General features: G+C 33.0%; 2 long non-coding RNA genes, 1 other non-coding gene and 1 pseudogene across 3 annotated transcripts; all 4 read left to right on the top strand.

The window, feature by feature from the left end:
• The first annotated feature begins 4,545 nt into the window (after positions 1–4,545).
• On the top strand, positions 4,546–9,593 carry LOC104646980 (uncharacterized). The gene is made up of 2 exons (XR_011220715.1): positions 4,546–4,719; positions 9,285–9,593. It is a non-coding gene; the product is annotated as an uncharacterized lncRNA (long non-coding RNA).
• LOC112941308 (uncharacterized) lies at positions 4,715–9,272 on the top strand (annotated as a pseudogene).
• LOC112941435 (small nucleolar RNA snoR103) lies at positions 5,000–5,104 on the top strand. The gene has a single exon (XR_003246718.1). It is a non-coding gene; the product is annotated as a small nucleolar RNA snoR103 (small nucleolar RNA).
• Positions 5,681–7,451, top strand: LOC138348292 (uncharacterized). Its single transcript, XR_011220716.1, has 2 exons — positions 5,681–6,202; positions 6,803–7,451. It is a non-coding gene; the product is annotated as an uncharacterized lncRNA (long non-coding RNA).
• Positions 9,594–25,609: the final 16,016 nt, after the last annotated feature.

Raw genomic sequence — 25,609 nt, 5'->3', positions numbered from 1 at the left:
AATTCATACTATGATTTGTGGGTGCAGAAGTGTAGTATGAGTACTAGGGAAATGGTATTCAGAAGTCATACTCTGAATTGAGCTCCAAGGATTATAAAAAGTGTGAAAGGCAAGAAAAGTGTATATGTTACAAGCAACTACGAACTAGGTAATGCACAATATAACCAATAAGAGATAAGAGAACGGGACAAAGGAAATAAGTAGTGAAGGCAAAGGAAAATACTTAGAGGAACTATGCCAATAACCTAATCACAACAAGATACAACTACGAAATTAACTTAACAAAGATACACTACCAACGTCCGTCGTGAAACATAAAAACCGTCAACAAGACGATCCAATCAAACTAAGTCTAACAATATTAACATAATAGAAAATTTAGGACACTTTTGTCATACACCGAGCCTACAACCTGAACGTGATTGACACTCAAGAACTCTTGTTATTCCCAAAGCAAACCCTTGTCCTGACAAACTATTAGAGAAGGACTAAATCAAACATACATAAGCATTAGAATTGAAATTGTTTGAAAATTGTTAAATAAATCTCAAAGATCTATGAAAATATTGAATATTAAATATAAAGTTTTAAATAAAATATTTGAAACTGGATACTGAAAGATTGACTAAGAATATTTATCTATTTAGCCTGTACTGTATAAGGATAGATGTCGCGACAAAATCCACAACACTTCAAATGTCACTACTAACAAATCATAATACTAGAGTCCTCTGAAAGTAAGGAGGCCTTACTCAAAGCCATTAAGCAGATGATGTGATCACAATAGATGTCAAAGACATCAAAAACTGGCATGTGTAAATAAAGGAGCATGGAAAATATTGGCACATGTAAATGAAAGCGTGTGAAAATATGGCCACGTGTAAAAAAATATTATGTTGTTTAAATTATAAATATTGAATGGCTCGATGTTGTCATTCTTTGATATCTTTGATCGACCTTATTTAAATTGATATTTTTGACCGGCATCATTTAAATTAACATTCCTTAATCTTTGATATCTTTGACGGTCAATATATAAATTAATCTTTGATATATTTGACCGACATTATTTAAATTAACATTCCTCAATTTTTATATCTTTGACCGATATCATTTAAATTAATATTCCTTATAATTAATATGATATACTATCCATTGACACTCTTTCACTGTCCTAGAATCTATATAATAGTCCTTTTACTCACACTTTCTTCTTCATTGAACACTCAAAAATAGACCTTTGTCTCACTCTTCTTATAACTTTGTAGTTTTTGCATCATGAAGATATGGGGAGCTATGACACGAGGCTCGTCACCATAAAGTGCAAGCAGGCACAATTTTTGTTCATTGATGCCCTAGTGCTACCAAGAGGAGGTCATCATTTGTTTATTTAGATTATATTGCAAGGCTAGCTACCGTATTTGATGATGAGATCATGAATGCACCTAGTAAAATGTGATGATCTCATCGCATTTGCAGTAGCTAGCCTTGCAAATGTTGATCTCTATGAGCAAGCGATGACCTCTTCTCAGCTAGCCATGGGACATCAAGGGACAAAAAATTTCGCCCCTTTCACTTCATCATGTCCGAGTCCATATCGCAGTCTTCCATGTCTTCCTTATGCAAGAATCTTTAAGATTTTAATATTACCCAAAATCAAGTATTAGTTCAAATCAAAATTTGAGCACAGAACTCCATCTTGATTTCTTCAATTGCTAATAAAGTTTTAACATAAGTAGTTTATTTGTCTCTTCTTAAACCTCTTCCAAATCAGAAAATTATTTCTTATCTATCGTTTTCCTTACATATCCAGGAATGGGATATAATAAAGGGTGTATCTAAATGCTTAATTTTTTTACATTAGATCATGCAATATCGAGAAGACATTATATCAAGAAAATAAATTGTTACCATCCAAAACCACAAGTATTAGAAGATAAAATTGATCTAAAAAAAGGGTATTTTTCAATCATTCATTATTGCTTCTTAAGATATGTGACAATTTCAAATTTCTACATTTAAGTTTAAAAAAATTGCAATGACTTAATATTTCTATTATTGGATATTAGTTAAGAATCATTCTAAAACTAAATGAAGTCAATTATGATCGCGCAAAGCGCAAAATTACCTAGTTAATTCCATATAGTAGAAGAGTCCACAAGCACATAGCTCATGACCACGTGTCAACTTCAGAAATGTGCTTGTAGCTAAAGGTGTGGGACCCACTTTATATTTTATTTATTTTAATTTATTTGTCTTACTATATTTTAGATTATGTTATTTATTTGAAAATTACCTTACAATTATCGTAAATCATAATAATTAAAATTGAAGTATTTGGTTGTATATTTAAAAAGTGTTATTGGTCAAAATAATTAACTACTGAAAAATTTGTTTAAAATATTTTTAATAAATTGACCGACTCTCGAAATTCTATCAGTGCAACATAAATTGAGAGAGAGTGAGAGAAAAATATTATTTAAAAATTACATAAAATGTACTATAAATCACAATAATTATCAACTAAAAATATTTTTAAATCATGCACGTAAATATTTTATTTGTGTCATTTAAATTGAAACACGTGGAGTAAAATTTTGAAACTGATGCAAAAAATTAAAAAATATTATAAATCACAATTATTAATATCTTTAAATATTTTTTATTAAACTAATATTTGATCGTCTCCTCAAAATTTCATCTATGTTCCATAAATTAATGTAAAAAATTTAACATATATTAAATCATTGCTGACGTAGACTCCAATATATATCTAGTAAAAAATTAATATGCACGACAATAGAACCCATGGTGAGTACCATTGTTTGAATGACAATAAACAAAACCCAGAAAAATTGTACTACTATATTTTAAATTTATAAACATTTACAAAGGAGAGTTAATTGGTGAAGTTTCTTCATTTCTAAACATAACAAATATTTAAAAGTAGTCAACATATAGAAATCTCACTAATTTGAGTTAATTACTTAGATTTACGTTAGTTTATAACAGGGTTGTCAAAAAAATGAACCCAAACATACGTAACCCACCCAATTCTGGACTCAAGATAATTTGAATTGGGTTCAATCTCAACTCATTCAAGCTTTAACCTATTTGAAGAGAATTCTCAATTGAGCCTAATTCAATATCTAATTTCAACTTGTTTTAAAAAAATTTATTAAGATGTGTTTTTATATTGAAGGTATGAATTATTATCTATTTAACATCTTTTAGGATTTATCTTTCCATTTGATACTTTTATTCTTGAACGAAAATTTTAATTGTGTTTATAAAAGTTAAATATCAATATGTTAAATTATTTAGTTTAGTCGGGTCAAATTGGATGGGTCAAGACTCAACCCGTTTTTTATCCCATTTGATCCCAACCCATTTGAGCCCAAAGTAAACTTGGGCGAGTCAAGACCCAACACGATTTCTATTCAACTCATTGTGATATTTTCAACTTCAATTCAACCCGCGCATTTGACACCCGTAGTTTATAATATTCTGAATCTTAAAAGATTTTAGACTTTGAATACATGTATATGGGATATTTCCACGTACATATATATTCAATTCATAGGGTCAAAATTAAGTATAATTTGTTCAAGATGCAATTCATCCAACTGAATCCACATGTTTTTGACTCTCTTGCTCGCCTCTCTCCATGAATTTGATACAACAAATATCTGTATATTGTGTAATTCACATATATATAGAATTTTTTCTCAATAATAATCCTCTTGGTATTTTGTGTGCTTTTGTGTGATTGTTATATTTTTTTCCCTTCTACTAGTTTTGTGTTGTATTTGTGGTGATTTGGGATAGATACATGTGTGTCCGGAGTGAGTTGTGAGCTTTCCCCTTCTAGTAGTTTTAAGTGAAAGAGTTAAATTTGGTTAACATTTGGAGAATTTAACGTAGTATGAGATTTCTGTCGATTCCATTGGCTCCAAAAGCTCTATTTCGGGCTAGTGGCATGGTTGGTTTGGGTCTCGAGGCCTTTGACGTGAGTTTGAGTCCTTGGGCGAGAAATTTTTGATACTTTGACTAATGTTTGACTTTGGTCTACATTGGTAAATCTGTTCGAATGATAATTTTCTCAACACGGTTATCTTCTAACAGTCGAGTTTGGTCTAGAACGATCTTTGCTTAGGATCTTGAGGTGATTAGGATGACTTTGTAGTGTTTGGCGTTACATTATTTTGTTTATTTTTATAAATGTTAACTAAGGTCAATAGTCTATCAAGACAACCTCCGTTGGTTGTTTCATCTGTTCTGCTAAGTCTAGAATATTAATTTTTGTGGGGTAACATTAATTTGTATAATTGGTTAAAGTTTAGATGTTTGTATTTGTATAAATTTGATATTTCGAATTTATACAAATAATTTAATTATACAAACGTACTCGCGAATAATACAAACCCGCAAATTATGCAATCGATACAACTTGAACCATAAATATGTAAACCATTTTTGTGAAACATAATTATATTTATTATAATAATTATTTAAACTTACCCAACTAATTAAAATATAAACAGATTGAACGAGTTATCAAAATATGAGATCATTTTGTCGGATTACCAAAGTAGTTGGTCCACTTCAAATGGGCCTTTTAGCCCATTCTTAAATATACACAACCAAAGAAAGAAGACAATTTGATGTTCAAAGGAAAAAACCAAGAGCAAGAGAAACACGGCGACTTAGGGGTGAAAGGTGATAAATGTTCTTCTTTTCTCTGGAATTTACTCTAACAAAACTTTCTCTGCAGGTTTTATCTTCAATTCCTTATCATTTTGATGTATCTAAGTTAGTCCTAGAGTTGACGAAAGACTTAATTGATGAATGTCTGCTTGTTGTTTGACGAAATGCCTCATTGAAATACCAACTTCTTCTTTTTTAATTTATAGTAGGATTTTTCTATTTAGGTGTTATGAAGAACACTTATAAAATAATGGGTCATGAATTTTCTTGATAGAAATGCGTCCTAATTCTTGTAAACCCACTGTTTCTGCTGTAAATATGGATGGACAACAATTGGTAGGCTTTAGCTGGGCAGCCAATGAGTATTGGATTGCCTATAAAGATTCTACTAACATTGAAGTTTTCATTACTCTCTGATAAAAAAACGAGTTTGTTTGATAGAAAATTACGAAATCAAAATTTTAAGCTCAAATACTTTTAGCTGTACGAATCCTCTTTATGTATTTTTCTTTGTTCTCACAACCCAACATGTTGTTTTGGGTTTGTTTCTTGAAATTTGTGGATGGAAACATACTCCAATCTTTAATAAGTATGAGGGTGTATTTGGAATGGATGGAGTATTTTCTATTGGTGTGTTGTATTCTGGAACCCAAATGATCTATTTTGTGGGATTGTAGTAGAACTAATGAACTAATATTGTGTCATATTGATCAAAGGTCTCCTTTTTTTTATGGTAATATGCTGAAACTAGTTTCTGAAATGTTGTGCGCTAGAGGAGGTCAGAAGTTGAGGCCTTATCTAGGTGCGCAAGCTAGTGGTTTTCATACTTCAAAGGTAAAATGGTTTGACTTGATGCTACTAGTTCATGCAGCCTTTCAATTTTCATATGTATGTGCATACATAACTTTGGCAGGAGTGACTGAATGTTCTTGCTTCTGCCTTGTTGACTTGAATGGTTCTCCAATAAGACATGGCTAGTTATATCTAAGCTCCACTTGTTAATTCTGAGGTTTCTTGTTTGTTTTATCGAGTGTTGTGTTTGTATATCTTTCAAACAAAGATTGTCTTTACGTAAAATAAATGCAGAAGAGTGCTTATTAACTTTCATACAAATGACTCTTGGGTAAGATGACTGATGAATGTCGCAAATTACTGGGAATCAGTATGTTTTCTTGTTTCAATACAAAGATTGTTGGAATGAACTCTATTGTTTCAGAATTTCAGTTTCATATTGAGATAAAGGCTCAAGTGAGTCAAGAGTTAAATTTTCTCTAAAGAGTCTAGACTCCTAATAAATCTACATTCACAGACATTGTTTCTCCTTCCATCCAAGTTTGACTATCTAGTTTTGCCAGTCTCATATAACTAGAGCCTTAATATTTGGAATAGTTTTAGAGTTCTAATATTGAAGTTATGTACAGACATGTTTGAGAAATTGTTGGACCATGTAAAAGTGGAGTAATTGTTGTGCAGATCTCACATCAAGGCAAAAGAGGTATGACTGAGCAGTATTTATATCTTTCATTAAGGCATGTTTAAATGAAAAAATGTTCTAAATAGTGTCAAGTAACTGGGAAGGTACTCTGTGATGATAGAACCATGTAACTATGAAAAGGTGAAGCTGCAAATGGTAGGTTCTGGAGAATGTAGGTCATTTCTAAATTGTAAAGAATATTTTCTTATTCTTAGTTGCAATGCATTTTATAATGCGGTGGAATAATCATACCTTGGACATAAAGTATTTTGAAGCAACCATCATTTTGCTGAAATCAACTCTTTATTGATGGTTACACTTAGTTGAGAAATTAGTTGGCTTTCCTTTGTTCTGAGAATGCTTATATATAAAAATGCATGTATTATGTGTATATGTGATTGCTTGATTGTATATTATGTATATGTGCATTTTTTATGTTAACTGTATGTGATATTGTACAAGGTTGCAATGAATTGATGTAAAGGCATGATGAATGGATGGATTTGGGCTTTAAAGAAACTGACTTCAATAAGAAGTGCTGAATTTATGTCTCTTCAGTGTCCTGCTGTTATCTTTTAACCTTTGCTTCTGTATAATTAATAAAACAGACATGTGCTGCAGCTTCAAGAAAAAGATAGATTTGGACTGTGTTGAGGAAAGAGATTGTAGAATTGGAGTACAAATCCTTTTTGAACTTTTAGATTGGATATTTCAGAAAACTTGAAACAAAACAAGTTCATTAAAGTTCTGAATCCCTCGTTCATTTTTGGCTCAGTATAAGCTACGAGCTCGAAGTGATTCCTGTCCTTCACTTGAAATAAGGAATAACTCTTTTGTCCGGGAAAAGAATGATAAGGAATGACTTGTGAGAAAGAGAGAGAAATGAAACATTTTTGACTCCATATAGCACTTGATGTCAGCCCTGCTTACAGGATTTTATACTAGTAGTTTCATTGCTACGGTTGTGCGGTTGTATTTATATTTAAAATGTAGTCTTCCTCCTCCTTTGTTTGAATGTATGGGCTTATTGTTATACCAAACATTATTCCCCTTTGTTCCGTGTATTCTTGAGAAATATGAGGGATGGAAAAGGGAGAAAAAATTAGCACTCAAGTATCACAGTGTGGTGCTTCTGTGTGTTAGCACTTGATGTGTATGTACATTGTAAAGTGATTGCTTTTGACTTTGTCTTTGTAGCACTGTTGTTCTGATAAAACATTTAATTCATCAGCTAGTGTTAAAAAATATACAAGTTCAACTTCATCTCTGATATTATGTGGTTCCACACATATGATTACTTGCATTTATGTTTTCTAGGAATTGCACTTGACATATGTGTGATGAACAATCAAACTTAATGTGCACTTGGATTTATAGCCTATTATAGCGATGGACCTATATATTTTTGAAATAGTATCCTCTGAATAAGTTTATTGCTTCGTTTAGAAGCCTGCTTTAGCACCTAGAAGCTTTTTCGGGGTGGAAGATTTTGTTGATGATGACAATAGTCGTCCATATACTTACCAGAAGGGGTAAAAATTGAAGAACCTGAACAAGCATGTGTCTTTCAAGCAACGGACAGTAGCTTACATGGAACTGTTTACACTTGATGTTTTCATAGCAAAGGGCTTTGTTTCAGCCTCAATCACCCATAGAGTTACATGCAAAGAGGTTGTTGTAGCTGGTCCAAACTCCAAATATATCAAGGGAGTTCCCAAATCACGAAGTGATATTCCTGCATGCTTGTCTGTCGGAAAAATCTTGTCCGACAGGGCAAGAGAGGTTGATGTATACACTGCTTCTTATACACCTAGAGATAGGGACAAATTCGAAGGAAAAATTAGAGCAGTTGTTCAGTCCCTTATTGATAATGGTATCGACATCAAAGTTTATCTTGACTGAAAAAAAGTTACTATGTCTACCCATTGTATCCAAGCATATTAAATCATCTTAAAGTAATGAACCCTTATTGCAGTCTACTTAGTATTTCTTATAATCTGAGATTTTCATAAGCCCCTCTTTGTGGAGAAGGCTGGCTTACTCACTTTTTTCTGATTGATTGGTCGACCTATGCCATCTTTACTAGAGAAGACCAAGAAGTCGTGAAGCCTTGACCTGGATTGGATATATGTATGCCCGAACATAGAGTTGAGGAACCTATAATACAGGCTTGTGATGCTCCAACCTTCCTGTGGATACCTGGATAGTATTCATTATACGTTTCCATCTTTTGTTTCGATGTCATCATCAGAAGCTCCAAGGACTAACACAGCTAGGGAGCAAAATTAGTGGCTTTCTAGTGCATCCCCCATCTACGTAACTACCAATACAACTGTACAACTTGTTCTACGATTGTTGAACTCCTTTTGGAGGGAAGTTGTAACACCTCGTAGCCCAAAAAGATCAAAAATAGTTATCATGCTATTACTCAAATTATCGCATGAATTTCAGAAACCTAGATTTGTATTTCTTTAGTTCTTGAATTACACATGCTAGGTCATATATATCAGACACTTCAGATATACATGCCTCAGTTATAAATGCATAATTACCAAATTAATTGGTATATTCTCAGTTTGCATATTCAGTTTCGAGCTATCCAGTATTTACAAAATTAATTAGTTAATTTACAAAATTCATTGAGAGTAGCATAATATCGAGTTGGACTAGGGTTTAGCGTACCCAATAGTCCCAGAACTACTAGTGGAGTAGGTTGTAAGTCCTCTCTGTTGGCAATCATTTTAGTGATCGCGCCAGCATGCTTTTATACCTTTGGTAGGGTATATTGGGTCCTCTCTATGGGGCGTATACATCGGACTCCACATTTAGCTCATGTTGTTTTATTATTGGTTATTAGTAGCTCCCACAGTTTTGTCAGAATCTCTAAATTGACCATTTATCAGTATATTTAGTATTCAGTTTCAGCATGTTATAAATTGGTAATTGCATCCAGTTAGCTCATAAATAAGCACATCACGTTCAGATTATTATACTTGCTTTTGTACTTGTTCAGTTATGTTTTATTTCAGCTTTACTCTATCCTACATGCTCAGTACCTTTCAAGTACTGACGCATACATGCTCTACATCTTCTCGTGATGTAGGTTCAGGTTCTCAGCATCCAGATCACGCATAGATCGATTCCCGATCTCCAGTTCAGCAAATTCAGTGGTGAGTCCTCATTCTCCGAGGACAACAGTCATGAGTTTCATTTCAGTCTTTAGTCATTTAGTTTCAGTTTTTGCTAGATTTAATTGGGGCTTGTCCCAGTATTTCTAGTCTAGTTTAGTGGTTATTTTCAGACATAATTAGATTCAGCTTAGTATGGAGTTAATATTTCTTTTGTATTAAACTCATTGTTTTCAAATATCTCAGTTATAGAATATGGGAATTCCCCATCTTTTCATTTTTAAGTATGATTTAGCTTCCGCAATAGTTTATTATCTTTAGTATGCTCATGATCATATCAGTAGGGTTAGCTTGGATCACTTGTGGTCCTAGGTTCTGTGTCTGCGTCTCGGGGGTAGCTTGGGGCATGACAAAACTTGGTATCAGAGCACTGGGTTCAAGAGTCCTAGGATGTCTGAAAAAGCTGCACGAGAGTCATTTTCATGCGTGTGAAGTGCACCACATCTAATGAGAGGCAGGCTATGAAGTGTTTTAGGAAAAACATTAACTTCTTGTTACTCTTATTGTGCGTAAAGTATGATCTAATTTTATTCGAACTCGATGTTGAGCGCTTAAGATCATGCTTTCTGGTAGAGCTTAGGCATGGAATGTTAAAGCACGTAATGCTAAAACAGTTCCTCTAGTACCAGATAAAGATGTTCAAATGTAGAATTTCAGAAATCCAATTCAGCTTTTGGTAAAGAGTATGACCAACCAGAATAATCAGCAGGTTCTAGTTCCTACTAATAGAATTGATCGATCAATGGCAGCCAGAGTTTTAATTTTGTTAGGATGAATGTGTCTAAGTTTTCAGGGTCCAAAGTTGGTAAGGACCCACAGAACTTCATTGATAAGGTCAAGAAAATATTTGGTGTGATGTCAGTAACTGGTAGTTATAGGTGAGATTGACATCCTACAATCTCAAGGATGAGACTCACAGATGGTTTACTTAGTGGAAAGAGAATAGATATACTTTGTCTTTTGTAACTCAGTATATCAGTCCAAATCAGTATTAGTCCTGAAACTCTCTCAAAACCTTTCTCAATCTTTACACCAGTCAGTGACCCAGTTATAGCTAGACGGTATACAGAAATTGCCCTGTCACAGTCTCTCAGAAAGTCACCTCAACAGATCTAGTAGAGTTAGAAATGGTAGACTTTGATGTCATTCTAGGAATGGATTGGCTACACTCATGTTATGCCTCAGTCGATTGAAGAACTAGGATTGTTCGTTTTCAGTTTCCCAACGAACCAATATTAGAATAGAAGGGTAGTAGCTTAGAGCCTATGTGTCCATTTATTTCTTACCTTAAGTCTAGAAAGATGATGTCAAAAGGGTTATCTCTATCATCTAGTTCGGGTTAAGGATTCTATCCTTGAAACCCCAAATCTTGATTCAGTTCCAGTAGTCTGTGAATTTCCAGAAGTATTTTCAAAAGATCTTCCCGGGGTTCCTCCCAAAAGGGAAATCGACTTTGGAATTGATCTCCTTCAAGATACCCAGCCTATTTCTATTCCTCCTTACAGAATGGCTCCAGCAGAGCTTAAGAAATGGAAAGAGCAGTTGAAAGACCTCCTAGATAAGGGTTTCATCAGACCTAGTATTTCATAATGAGGTGCACCAATATTGATCGTAAAGAAGAAAGATGGTTCTCTCAGAATGTGCATTGACTATAGACTGTTTAACAAGGTCACAATCAAGAATAAGTATCCCATCCCCAGGATTGATGACTTGTTTGACCAACTTCAGGGTGCTAGTCATTTAGCAAAGATAGACCTCAGATCAGGTTATCATCAGCTCATAGTCAGAAATAGTGACATTCCGAAAACATCCTACAGAACTCGGTATGGTCATTATGAATTTGTAGTTATGTCGTTTGGACTAACCAATGCTCCTGCAACTTTCATGGATTTGATGAACAGAGTGTTCAAATAGTACTTAGACTTGTTCGTTATCGTCTTCATTGATGATATCTTCATTTAATCTAGGAGTGAGGAAGAACATGCAAGTCATTTGAGAGTTGCTTTGCAGACTCTCAAAGATCGCTAATTATTCGCTAAGTTTAGTAAATGCAAGTTTTGGTTGTAATCCTTTGCCTTCCTTGGTCACATTATATCTAGCGAAGGGATCCTCGTAGATTCACAAAAGATAGAAGTAGTGAAACAATGGCCCAGACCTACCTCTGCTACAGATATCAGTAGTTTCTTAGGTCTAGCAGGTTACTACAGAAGGTTCGTGGAAGGATTTTCATCCATAGCTTCACCATGGACTAGGTTGACTCAGAAGATGGTCAAGTGCAAATGTTCACATGATTGTGAGAAAAGCTTCGCAGAATTGAAAACTAGATTGACTACAACTCTTGTCTTGACTCTACCAGACATTCAGATAGTTATGTGATCTATTGCGATGCATCCAGAGTTGGCCTTGGTTGTGTGTTGGTGAAAAGAGATATGGTTATATCTTATGCCTCTATAAAGCTTTAAGGTGCATGAGAAGAACTAACAAGTAGAAGAATATTAACATAACAATCCACAGATGAAGATTAATCAAACAAGAAACTGCAAAACCAGTAGTAGAAGAAAATGAAGAAGAAGGAGGGTGATTCTGATCTTTACTGTTGCTATAGGTAGATTAACGATGAACATCAAGTAAGCTATAACATTAGCATCAATTGGTAGGCCTGAACGCTGAAGTTTTGTTATGACATCTTCTACAATTTCATAGTCGCAATGTGGTCTTTTGTTGGTCCTATTGTTCTTTTTGTTCCTTAATTTTTTTCCCTCATTCTCATCATTCTCTCTTCCATCTTTTTCACGAGGTCATTTGTTGCATTTGAAAAGGCTTCAAAATGTTCCACTTTCCCTTTCAATGTAGTTTTTGTAACCCCTACTCCATATAATCTCAAACATCCTAGATGTTATGATCCCATGACAGAAGAAAATGCATCAATTGTCTCATTTCCATCTTCTTTTTGTTACATTTTAATATTCTCCATCTCAGCCTATAATGCAATTTTATTATTAAAAAAATATAATTCAAGTACACACATAAAGAGTAAATATGAAAAAACATATTCAAATCAAACAACATAAAAATTAAAAAAATCTCACAATTTTAGTAGTTGTATCGACTTACCTTGAATTTTTTGAGTTCCAATACTTAAGAAGTTCCTTAAATTGAGATGTTGGAGCATCATCTGGCTTGTTTTCCATCCGAATTTGATCATTAGCGTATGCATCATAGTTGTGTGTTTCAACAGCTTCTTGAACTGTTTTTAAAGTCCATTTACACCAATTTCTGGAATATCATATTTCTCCTAAAAATTTGAACATTGGTTAGTGCAATAAATTTTAGATATATTTAACTTAACAGAGAATTGAATACTTGAAACTTAGTGTAATCCCACAAATCAAGAGGACAAAGGGTCGCATTCCTAGCAAGTGTACCAAGGAAGCTACTCAACTCTCACGACATCATTACTAGGACCAACTGGCTGATCATGTTTATTCAGTATAATCAGTTTGCGATCATGCCTTCCATGTACAGATAACATCTTTGTTTGACTTCTTCGTCTTTTTTTAGTGGAGGACTCTAGAATAATACACAAAAAAGATCACCCAATCCAAAGTAGTATTATAATTTGATTTTATAATAAAAAAGACAAGTAATATTATAAATAAAATATTGATGTTCTTGCCTTGGTCTGCACATTTTTCATTTTCTTCAAGAGCAGTAGAAGTCAGCTGAAGTTGTTCTTCTACTGGTTCCACTATACTGTTAGTTGAGTCAGCTTGTACACGAACTCCTATCTCTGGACTGTGTGATTCTAGAAGATCTTCTTCTTCAATTACATCTGCTAAACATTGACACTTTGCGGCGATTAGATCTTGTTTTTTTAGCTAGCAAAACTTCTTTTGATTTGCTAAAGATGTGAGTGTTCCAGCTGGAATAGTTTCTCTTGCTTCACTATTCCTTATTCTTGAAGACACTTGTTGTTTCATGACTTCCAACTGTAAAAAAAAAAAGATATACAGATAAGGAGTTAGACATCCCAACACAATTAAGTAAAAGAAGATTACAGTAACAGTAAAATAAAGTAGTAAAAAGTAGAAGGAGAGATTCAAAAATCAGAATCAACACTTCTTGCAACCTGATGCATATATGATTGTTGATGCGAAATCATTTAGCTTATTTCAGCAAAAGAAAAACTAAAACAATCTCTAATAATATTTAGAAAACCAAAAAACACAGAAGTACACAATAGTAATAAAACAAGCAAAATCAGCATTCATTCAATTGACTTTCAAACCAATTACATATAGGAAAATGCAATAGAGATATATTAAAAGAAGTTCAAAATTCCTTCATCAATCATCAGCCACCATCCAATCCCAATCGACATCATCAAAGTCCTCATCTTCTTTTGATGTGTCCATATAATCTTCTTCCATATTTTCTGAATGTTGATCATGAGTTAGCATATTAATGACATCACAAGGTACATCTTCTCTCGACGATCTAAGATCAAAATCAACATCAAATATTCGATTTGATGTTCCAATGTCATTTTCTGGCTCCCAAAAAAATGTGTCTCCAATATTAGGACAATTCTGATCTTCTTCTAAACCAAATAAATCAACATTGACTTTAGCCCTTCCATAATAAACATCTTTCTCAATTGGATCCTTCACATAGAAACTTGATGCACTTGAGATGCTAGTACAAATGGATCTTCAATATTTCTAACTTATTGAACTATACCCGAGTTAATCCATATTCATCTACTTCATTACGAAACCAATCACATTTAAACAAAACAACTCTAAAGCAGCCCCAATAATCAATCTCTATGATATCTTGAATAACTCCATAATAGACAACCTCTCCATCAATGGGGTTTTGGTCTCTAGCACTAGCAAAACTATCAGTCGTTGCTGATAAAGTCACTCCATAGTTTTGATTCTTACCTTGGCTATCTTGTTTCATTGTATGAAATCGATATCCATTGATGAAATATGATGTGTAGCTTTTTGCCACAGTATTAGGACCTTTAGAAAGTTGTCGTAAATGTTCAGGCACTTCAACATATTTAACTTTTTTCTTAAACCAGTTACCAAATTTCTGACTATGATTCTGTGTTCTATTCCATGCATTTGCTCTATTATGTTTCAAAGCTCTCATCATATAAAAAATATTGAAGGTTCTAATAAAAATGACACATCTTACATGATGAAGGTCTCCATTTTTTCATCTCATATATTAAACAATACATATCGATGTTTATCAAGACTTAATTGGAGATCCATATGAAAATTATTGTCTTTGATTTTTTTTCTCTCTTCTAATGGGATGGACAAATTTAGGGTATATAGGTAACAAATTGTCTCCATTTTTTTCAGTTTCTTGCTCATCCTCTAATTAGTATCGACTGAATTTTGTTTTCACCCCAACATGTAGGTATCTGGAACATAAATTCACGCGCTCTAGTGCCACGAGTCCCTCTAGTATAGATGCTTCGAGATGAAATCTATTACGAACAAGCCCTTTGAATAAACATAGGTTTATTTTAGTGGAATACATCCAACGAAGATGTGTCGGACCCCCAAACTTCACTTCATTTACTAAATGGATGGGCAGATGTACCATTATATCAAAAAATGAAGGGAAAATCTTTTCAAGGTCACATATAATTTCATTGATTTTAGACAGCATTTTATCAAAATATGTTCTCCTTATCACCTTGCCACATAAGACTCTAAAGAAGTTCCCCAACCGAAGCAAGTAATGCATTATGAAATGAGCATCATGGCTCTTGTAACCTTATGTTTTCATCTCATCCACTTTCTTGATATATTTGAAACAAAACCTTTTGGTAATTTGACATTTTTAAGAACATTGCAAAACAACTTCTTCTCTTCTGGTTTCATGGAGAAGCAAGCTTTAGTCAAATGAACTTTTCCGTTAGCATCCTTTACTGGTTGAAGCTCCTTTCGTATCCCCATTTCTTGCAAGTCATATCAAGAATTAACATGATCTTTTGACTTTCCAGTTACATCCAATTAAGTCCCGAGCAAACTTTCACAAATAATTTTTTCTATGTGCATCACATCAAGATTGTGCCTCAGTTTGTTATGTTTCCAGTATGGCAATTCAAAAAAATGGATCTTTTTCTCCATGGACCCTCGTTGTCATGACGATTCCTCTTTTGGCCCTTTCCGAAAACATTATTGAATCCACGCAACTTTTCCAATACTTATGTGTCTGATGAGGGAGTAGGTGCATATCTATGATCTTCTATATCATCAAATGATTTTTTATCTCTTCGAAATTGATGATTAGGAGGTAAGAATGCCCGATGACCCATGTAACACATTTTGAGACTATGCTTGAGATATTGAGAGAATGACCCATGATTAAAAGGCATGCCTTTCTTCCTTTTGTGCTCCAACCAGAAAGCATTGCATAGGCTGGAAAAGTCACTTATTGTCCACAATAAGGCTGTACGCATTTCAAAAGTTTGGTTAGAATCACCATCATTTTTTTCCATCCCAGTTTCCCACAATTCTTTCAACTCTTAAATTAGTGTTTGAAGGTAGACATCAATATCGTTTCCTGGAGACGATGGACCTGGAATGATCATAGATAAGATTATATACTCCGGTTTCATGAAAATCCACGGCGATAAACTATAATTCATTAACATAAGAGTCCATGTTCTATGAGAATACTCATGGTTTAAAACGGGTTGAAACCATCACTTGAAAGACCCAATCTAACGTCACGAGGATCTCTAGAAAAATCTTCGTGCAAGGAATAAAAATTCTTCCAAGCTTCCCCGTCAACCACATGCCTTATATTTCCATCTTTGGGTCATTGAGTATCATGCCATTTCATATTTGCAGCTGTTTCAGGACACATGAATATTCTCTGAAGCCTAGGTTTTAAGGGAAGGTACCTTAAACCTTTGCAGGAATTTTCGTGCTTTCTTTAGTCAAGGGATCATTAACAGTCCTCCATCTAGACGAGCCACAAACAGAATAGTTATCTTCCTTCTCATTTTCCTTCCAAAATAACATACGATCAATAGGGCATGCATGTATTTTTTCATAATCAAGACCCAAGTCTTTCATCACATTTTTTGCTTTGTGAAATGACTCGGGTATATGAGCAAATGGAAATGCCTCTCTTAACAGGTCTAGCAAGTCTCTAGAGGCCACATTACTCAAACCATGAATACATTTGAACAAAAATAATCGAATGGTGAAATTCTGTTTTGAGAAATTCTTGCATCCAGGATATAACTCTTGTTTACCTTCCTCCAGTAATTTATAAAATTTCATTGATCTTCGGATAAACCCTCTCTCACTCCCTCAACCCCCAAATTAGATGCAACATCTCTAAAAGTATCATAAAGTAGGCCAACAATATTGTCACGCATGTTGGAACCTTCCTTATTATGATCTGGATTATTTCTGGAGGAAATACTTTCTCCATGAGAAATACATTTGTGTACCCTTGTACAAACCCATAAACAACCAAGTGATCCTCTACATTTCGTTGATGCCACTTACAATTAGCACACTTTTTGCAAGGACCCAATATTTCATCTCCTTTGGAAGCTAGTTAAAGCTTTATCAAGAAAGTTATTCACACCACTAATATACTCGTTGGTGGATCTCCGTAGACCCATCCAACTTTTATCTCCACTATCCATTTAATATTGAATATCCTATATGACCCCAAAATCAAATTACCAAGATAATACATAAAAAAGAAAATTTTGATCAGTGGCTCTATCTTATTTTATGCAACAACATAAATGAAACGTGTGTTTTCCTTGAAAGTTTGTTATACTTAATCAATTGTCTACTTAATAATATCAATTTTACCTATAACTTCAATTAGGTAACAGAGAGAAAAAGTAAAAGATTTAAAATCTAAAAATTCAATCTAAAGATAACAAAACACGACAGCAAAGTCAAACAATTTTGACAAATCTAAACACTTACAAGATGTAATGAATTTCATATAAAAAATACACAACATAATATTATTTTATCAAAGACAACAACCTCAAAGAACAAACTAAGCAACACATATTGCACGACTCCCCCTTGAGAGGACAACAACCAGACCCAGTATGTACTAAATCACAGTTCTAGAATCAGTAATGGTCACAAAATACAACATGAATCAGAAAAAAAAACTAATAGGAAAGTCACATAAAAGGGAAATTTTGTCCAACACTCGGAACTATCTATACATGCACAACATTTAAAGAGCACATATACGGGGAATGAATCATCTGAAAATGATTATAAACAACACAAAAAGAAGAATAAAAAATGAAAATGAGAGTAGACAAAAAGGAAACTAAATACAAAATTAACACACAAGTGAAAAGCATGAAAAGACAACAAAATCAAAGTCAATCACCTCACTAAAGAAAGTAAGAAACTCAATAGTAAAACTTAAAATTTATAAGAAAAGACAAGGAGCAACCTTAGAGAACTTGGATGTAATGTACACATGAAGATCCAAAAAAAGAAGCAGCCTTAGAGATGTTGTTAACACTCAAAGCCTTACAAGAAGAATACACACCACCAGTACACAACTATGTTCAGAAGAATATCTTTCTTGCATTGGTACACTAGGAAAGGAATGAACGAGATAGAGTTCACTGAGGCAGAAAATAACATGAATGATCTAGTTATCGAAGCTCTTAACTCATAACAAAGAAAATTTATCATGAATTTCTTTTACAGTAAAACCATAAGTGAAAATTTTCCAGCATTCTGAACTTACAATACAAACCTTAAATTTGAAAGACAGTCATATGGAATGATTTAATTGAATAAGCAATAATGAACAGAGATAGTAAGAGAAACCAGAACATTACCAACTTGAACATTACATCAAAGATAACATATTCAAGAACATTAAATAAATAAATGTGCAGGTCACTCACATTTCTATTTATTTTTATAATTTTATATGCCTATACTGAAAACAAGTGCTGCAAGATACATTAAGACATCATACTATGATAAGAAATGCAAAAACTTGTACTCCATCATGTTGTATTACAACATTCAAACAAAAGATGCATCTACATTCCAAATGTAACTTTGAATTACATTTAATTGAAGGTAAGTTATTTCAATATTGGAAAGACTTACTTTTTAAGCAGGAAAAAGATTCCGACACACAGATGTACATCAAAAGTTAAAAAAAGAAAAAGAAAAAAAATAGAAATAGGAATATTACCTCTTTTTTTAGCAGTACTGAGTTGAGCTTGATGATGACCAATTTGTTGTTTCTCAACTAAAAGATTCAGACAAGGAGGAAATTTTAAACTTAAAACTTCAATAATATACTCAAAAGATAGAAACAAAATACCTTAATGCTCGACTTCAAGGACTTTTATAGTAGAAAAATACTTAGATCAGAACTATCTGATTGAAGATTTTATTCTTAGAAATCTTTTGTACGGTTCAAAAACAAAAGATTTTTCAGTTGATAAGAACTATCATTCAGATTGAAGAATCAAAACTCATCTTTCATAACATTAACTCTTCCTAAACTACAAATTTCCATCTAAACATTTTTGCATAGATTTCGCAATCTTCACCAAAATCGAAATACACACTCTAATGAACAAAAAGATGACATTATAAACATACACTCTAGAGAAAAATACTTTAAAGTAACCCATTTTTCAAGAACCCTAGCTTCTAAAAAATTTCCAACTTTGAAGAAGATGACACACAACATACCTGTAGTTGCAGAAACGTACAACGCATTCATCACTTTTCTTTCCACTTTGAACTTATGAATTTTACCCCTAACTTTATTTTTCTACTCCTCTCGAAGGGGTATAAAGATAAAGGAACCAACTAATATATGTCGCATCTTGCACTTCTTGGCCCTTAAGTGACGAATGTTGTTTTCTCTGCGTGAACTAAAAAAATTTAGAATGTAAAAGCCTTATTCCTCATCAGTACACTTATCCATTAGTTCAAATTTTATAGAAAAATGTTCTGAACAAGATTCAAGTTGTCTCAATTCTAAAGCAACACTATTTACAACATTCTCACTTTTGTACTCTTTCTCAACATCGATATTAACGAATAAAGTATAGTTGAATGGTTGGAAGTTCTCTTTTTGTTCCACTAGTTGGTCATAATCAACAACAATTGGTAATTGGGCTTCAGCTGCCTCAATTTTTTCTTCTCAAGTAAGCCTCTAAGTCATGAATATCTGAACCAAATTGATCGATTTCTATAGTGAGCTCAACTCTTTCTTTGATCAGTTAGGTTGTCATGTATATCAGTTTATCATAGAGAGACTCTTCAATCTTTAGAAGTTGAATTTTCCCGTGTATTAATATTAGCTCTCTATCTCTCTTTCTTCATAACTTTCTCCTTGTTGGACTCCAATATCTTCTAATTCAATTTGGATTGTAATTTCTAATTGAAGAACATCAAGCTCATACTGTAATTTCATAATTTCTTTATGCCTTTCTGTGTATTCAAATATTGAAAAAGAATAATAATTGGGGAAAAGAAAAAAAAACTAATCAAAAACAAGTAAACAAATAAATAAAAAGAAGAAGTATAACCTAGAATAATAACTAATTTCTAAGTCTCGGCAGCGGTGCCAAAAACTTGTTGCTCTCAATTGCACACGCATTTGTAGTGGTCGCGCAAGTAATATAGTGACTCTTAAAAGAACCAGATTATCGATCCCAAAGGACATGTCAATTAGCTTTTTTACTATATTATACTAGTCTGATTATTTATTAAGAGTGCAAAAAGAAAAGAATGTATGAATAAAATAAAAAATTGGAAAATTCCAGGCTGCAATATATATTGGATTTCATTTATCATATTTTTGACTGAGAACTAACTTTAGTTTTCAAATTATTGGTTTATAGGGTTGATAGCATGATCCCGGTTACACACCTCTTGTCGCCTACCCCAGTTAGCTATCTAACTACATCGTTGAGCGATAATAAATAGACTAACTGACGAGCATTTATATTTCATCCTATTTACTTACCAAGCAAGGTGTTCGTTTGGACGTCACTCCTGAACACTAATCACCTCAATTAAATGGGTTGACCGAGCTCCCTAAATTCTCTGGTTTATCTAACCTCTCCTCATGTTGATTTTAAGATGAAACACTATATTTATCTTATGGTGCGCAAGCATAAAATAGTAAAACAAGAATATAGAAGTATGACACTCAAGAATCAATGAGGATGAGGAGGAGGAGGAGGAGGAGCTAGAGACTTTCATTCAAATTCCAATTAGCATTTTGTTGTGTGTGTGTGTATATATATATATATATATAAAAGTTAATCCATTAAGTTGTCTACTTGATTTCTTTCTTCAACCTTCCATCTTTAATAGAACAAAAATAAATAATAAATTTGAAGCAAATAATGATTAAAAATATTTAATTTTGACCTCACATCAGTCTCTGCATTGAAATTGATCTTATAAAAACTCAAAGTTGAGGAGTTTCAAAACTAAAAAAAATATTTAGAGATTTTGATTAATATATTGTGTTTTGTTGTGTTCTATTAGAAAGTGTCCTAGTAACCTTGACCTCTATATCAGATTTTAACACTACTAATGAGTTTGTAGTATGTCTTTGTAGTGGTTTTCACATCTGATTTATGTCTTGATATTTTGTACTCCAGAATTATGTTATGAATTGGGGTATTTGCTATAGCAATATTAGCCATGAAGAGACACATTTTCTATAGCGAAGCTAGTGGACTAGTAATCTTTGACCGTGAAGGTCAACAAGAATTTAATATTCCCAAGAAAAATTAATAATCTACTTTTTCATGAATATTTTCAAGTAATATTGAATGGACCTAAAGGTCAACAAGAATTTAATATTCCCAAGAAAAATTAATTATCTACTTTTTATGAATATTTTCAAGTAATATTGAATGGATGGTAACATCAAATAAAAATTAAATATTTGTTCATCCCCAAATGGACTACGTATCAGAATGGTGGAGCGAGGACAACCGAAACTAACAAGAAAGTTTGAAACAAAGTATACCAGACATTTAATGGGCAGAAAGATATCTAGCATTGTACGTTTCATTCATCACTTGTAATACCTTTTAAATAGGCTCAACTCAAGGAAAATGAACATTAAAAGGGCACTAATTTAGTGTCGCTTTCAACTGAAATAAAACTTAAGAACCAAATAACAATTATCATAGACTAAGTAAGAGTGGCGGACTAAGGATTTTCGTCCATAAGGTTCAAAAAATAAAAGTATAAACGTGCATATAAGCCAACAAAACAAAATTTCAAGGAAGTAGTAGCATATAATTTTAGTGGTGGACCCTTGAATTTTTTTAGGTTTAAAGTCACACTTTTAGCATGTTTTATAAATAAAAAAGGAAGAAAAAAAGAGTGAAAAATGGAACTGAAACTTAAAAAAAATGCTAACACAGGGATTCAATCCCTCAATATGAAGGTTAATTTTCAAGGGAAATATCACTGGGCTATCTGCTCCACTTAAACATGTAGGGAGTTCAAAATGTATATATCCACATAAATACAGAAAATTACCATATATCTTATATATATGGTGTAATTTTTTACCGAAGGGGTTCGGATGAACCCCCTGAAATCAACGTGGTTCCGCCCCTGTAAGTAAGCATGCAGTAAAATACTAAAAGAAATTTGTAGTAACCTTTTCTATGCCTTTTTTTAAATCATGTTTCAAATCCCTTGATTGAAAATCATTATCACCAAGCAATGATCAGAAATAGATATGCTTCTAATATGGAAGTGTTTTGCTTATAGATTTTCTACTCTTTCATTTGTGTCGCAAATCTTCAATGTGATCTTTCTTTTCCCATCATCTCACAAATAAAATGAAAATGAATGTGATTTGTGTTTTATTATTCTATGTAATGCAGAATTCCTAGCCATTCAAATTGCGAATTTCTTGTTGCAATAAATTTCCATTGGTTTCTCTTTATTTTTGTTTAGATCAACAAAATTCTCACAAGTCAAATGGATTGACAAGAAGAAATTATGATATGGCCGGTGCGTGTTGGTTCTAAGGGGTAAGCATAGATATTGTTAAGTTCAAACGAGGCTCCAAACGGAAAATATAAATTTTTCAAATTTCATGTATTACATGTCATGGATTTTGTGTGATATGTGACTCCGGTAGTTTTTTGGCTGAAAACCTTCATGAGTGTCTGTGATGATTTATAAAAAGGTGTGTATTGGTTCGGAGAAGAAAAAGTGGGTTTTTTCCATTTCAAATGAGGCCGAGGATGATAAATAATAATTTTTTTAATTTTTCATGTGTAATACTCCATGGATTTTGTGTGATATGTGTGCCCAACAATTTTTTTTGTCAAATATTTTTTTAGGCATTCTTGACGACCTACTTAATGGCGTGCATTGGTTATGAGGGGAAAACATTGGTGTTTCAATTATAAACAAGGCATGAAACGAGAAAATAGGGATTATTCCATTTTTCTTGTGTTATAGTCCATGAATTTTGTGTGATATGTGCACCCTAATAGCTTTAGTCAAAAACTTTCAGGGCGTCCATGATGACCTGTTAAATAGAGCGTGTTGATTCGTAGGGGAAAATATCAGTTTTTTTCATATTCAGACGAGGCCCAAAATGAGAAATAGAAACTTTCTTATGATTTGTATTATATTCCAAAAAAATTGTGTGATATGTCCGTTTGTCGATTTTTTGGCAGTTTTATGGGCATCCTGATGATCTATTTAATGGACTAGATTGGTTGGAGGGGCAATCATAAGATTTTTTTTTTCAAATTCAAACGAGGCTCAAAATGGGATATATTAATTTTTCAATCTTTTTATGTGTTATAGTCCATAAATTTTGTGCAATATGTGCACCCGACAGTTTTTTTATCAAAATTTTTCATGTGCGTCTGTAATGATCCATTTAACGGTGCAAGTTGATTTGAAGGGGGGAAATGTAGGGTTTTTCAAGTTCAAATGAGGCTTGGAACAAAAACTAGGGATTTTTTTTGTCAGTGTTCTTGATGACCTATTAAATGGCGTGTGTTGATTTGGAGGGACATACTTTCAAACTCAAACATGGCCTATATGAGAAATAAAGATTTTTCTATTTTTCGTGTGTTACAGTCCACAAATTTTTGTGTTATATGTGCGCCTAACGAATTTCCGAACGAAATTTTTGTGGGCCTCCACAACGACCTACTTAATGGCGCGTTGGTTCGGCGGGAAAATATAGATTTTCCTTCAAAAAGATGCTCAAATATTTTAGTAAAATGATCAATGAAGATAATTACGTAGCTTTTACCTACATTATAATATGATGTTATCAATCTACGTATGTCATAAAGGACAAGTTCAAGTGTCTTCTTTGCTTTCTATGAACCCTTTTGTGGAAAAGAGTTGTCAGAATGCTTCTTAACAACAAACCTTCGTAAATTTCAGATGGAGACGAAACTTGAGGAAGACCAACCACCATATTCTTCTGTTGCAAGGTTTTAAATCCTGCAAAATTGAGATGCCCAAATTGAAAATGCTATAACAAGGCATTATCTCCTTATTTTTCTAAGAAACATGATTGTTGTATATTATTGATATTGAGAGAAAACATTGTAGTTGTAGTTATTTTATCTTGAGCACTTAAACCCAAATTGTTATCTTGAATCTGAGAAAATCCATTTTTAATGTCAAGCTCATACCTTTTCTCTTGCAACTTACCAAGACTCACAATATCTGACGTTAACTCTGGAATATAAAGGACATCAGAGATTATTTGAGCAACATCTCTTTTTATTTGAATTGTTCTTTTTTCATGACTTCAATTTTTGAATCATTCACGAACTTTATAGGATTTCGACATGACTCATCTAATGTGAATGAATTCTCTCCACACATATAATTGTTGCAATCACTTGTCCTTTCTCCTGATAGGTCCTTAGCAAACAAATCTCTTCTTCATTTTCTTTAAAATTAGACAGTTTTCCATCATTTTTATTTAAGTAATTTTACATTTTAATTTATAATGGTCATACATGTGACATCTGTAGCATTAAACCTTTCACTTGTCAATTGATTTCGCCTTATAACAACCTTAATTATTGTTTTTGTCAAAACTTCTTCCCTTTCAAATTTCTGGTGTAAGTGCCTCCCACCACCATAATTGTTTCCTCTCCCTCTTCCTCTGACCATCACCTTTTGAATAATGATAGTTGGATGGGACTTGAAGAGTTTGTTCTTCACTACTTGTTGATTCATTTTCTTCTCATGAATCAACAATGAATTTTGAAATGCATCAATTGAAAGATCAATAGTTTATTTTGATTCCTCAATTGAACAACCATATAGTTAAATTTGATGTCATGGAGCGAAGGATATTTTTGGTGTGTTGGATTTCTGACCCCCAAATTCGCCTTAGGAATAGGTTTATTCTATATGTTCCTTTGAGAAATCACAGCAGTTACGTTTTGTGAAGTAAATAAAATAATGACACAATATTTTATCGCGGAAAACCCCAACTCACAAGGGTAAAAATCACGACCTACACCTCTGTAGGATTTAACTCCACTTTATTAAATTTCAAGTCTCAACAAAAGATTACAAAGCTATGTAACCTAAGGAATTATAAACTCTAATTCCTAGAGGAATTATAAACTCTAATTCCTAGCTAAGAAATTATAAACTCTAATTTCTAGCTATCCAAAGACACAAAACCTCCCGGTTTAATATCTTCCAATGTTCTTCAAGTTCTACAACTTGTTGAACAACTCCTACTCACAAAACTCAGATTGTAAACAAGACTCTTCAAATACAATCTTACAATTTTTCCTCACAAATTGCTACACTCCCAATAAATCTCAAAACTCTTTCAAACTTCTTGATCGTGTTTTGATCTTCTCTCTATGTAAGTGCACAATTTTTTTTTATGCAAATAGCTCCCTATTTATAGATCAAAACTTCAACAAATCCTTGTATAATTCAACTTGTATTTGCCTTCTACAAATCCTTGTTGACTTCTACTTGGACTCCTTTTCTACAGAATTTCCTTAATAAATAAGAATACACAATTTCCTTAAATAGGAATTAGTTTTCCTTCTTTCACTTGGCTTTGAACTCCTTTATAAAAGGAAACTTTTTGTACTTGTTGCTTGTCGAAAAAATAATAATTCCACAGCTTTATAACTTCTAATTCACGTGGTTAACATTCTCCTTATCCAAGT

This window comes from Solanum lycopersicum, chromosome 4 (assembly GCF_036512215.1).
Source record: "Solanum lycopersicum chromosome 4, SLM_r2.1".
Lineage (NCBI taxonomy): Eukaryota > Viridiplantae > Streptophyta > Magnoliopsida > Solanales > Solanaceae > Solanum > Solanum lycopersicum.
This window is presented reverse-complemented; position numbering and strand designations above follow the sequence as displayed.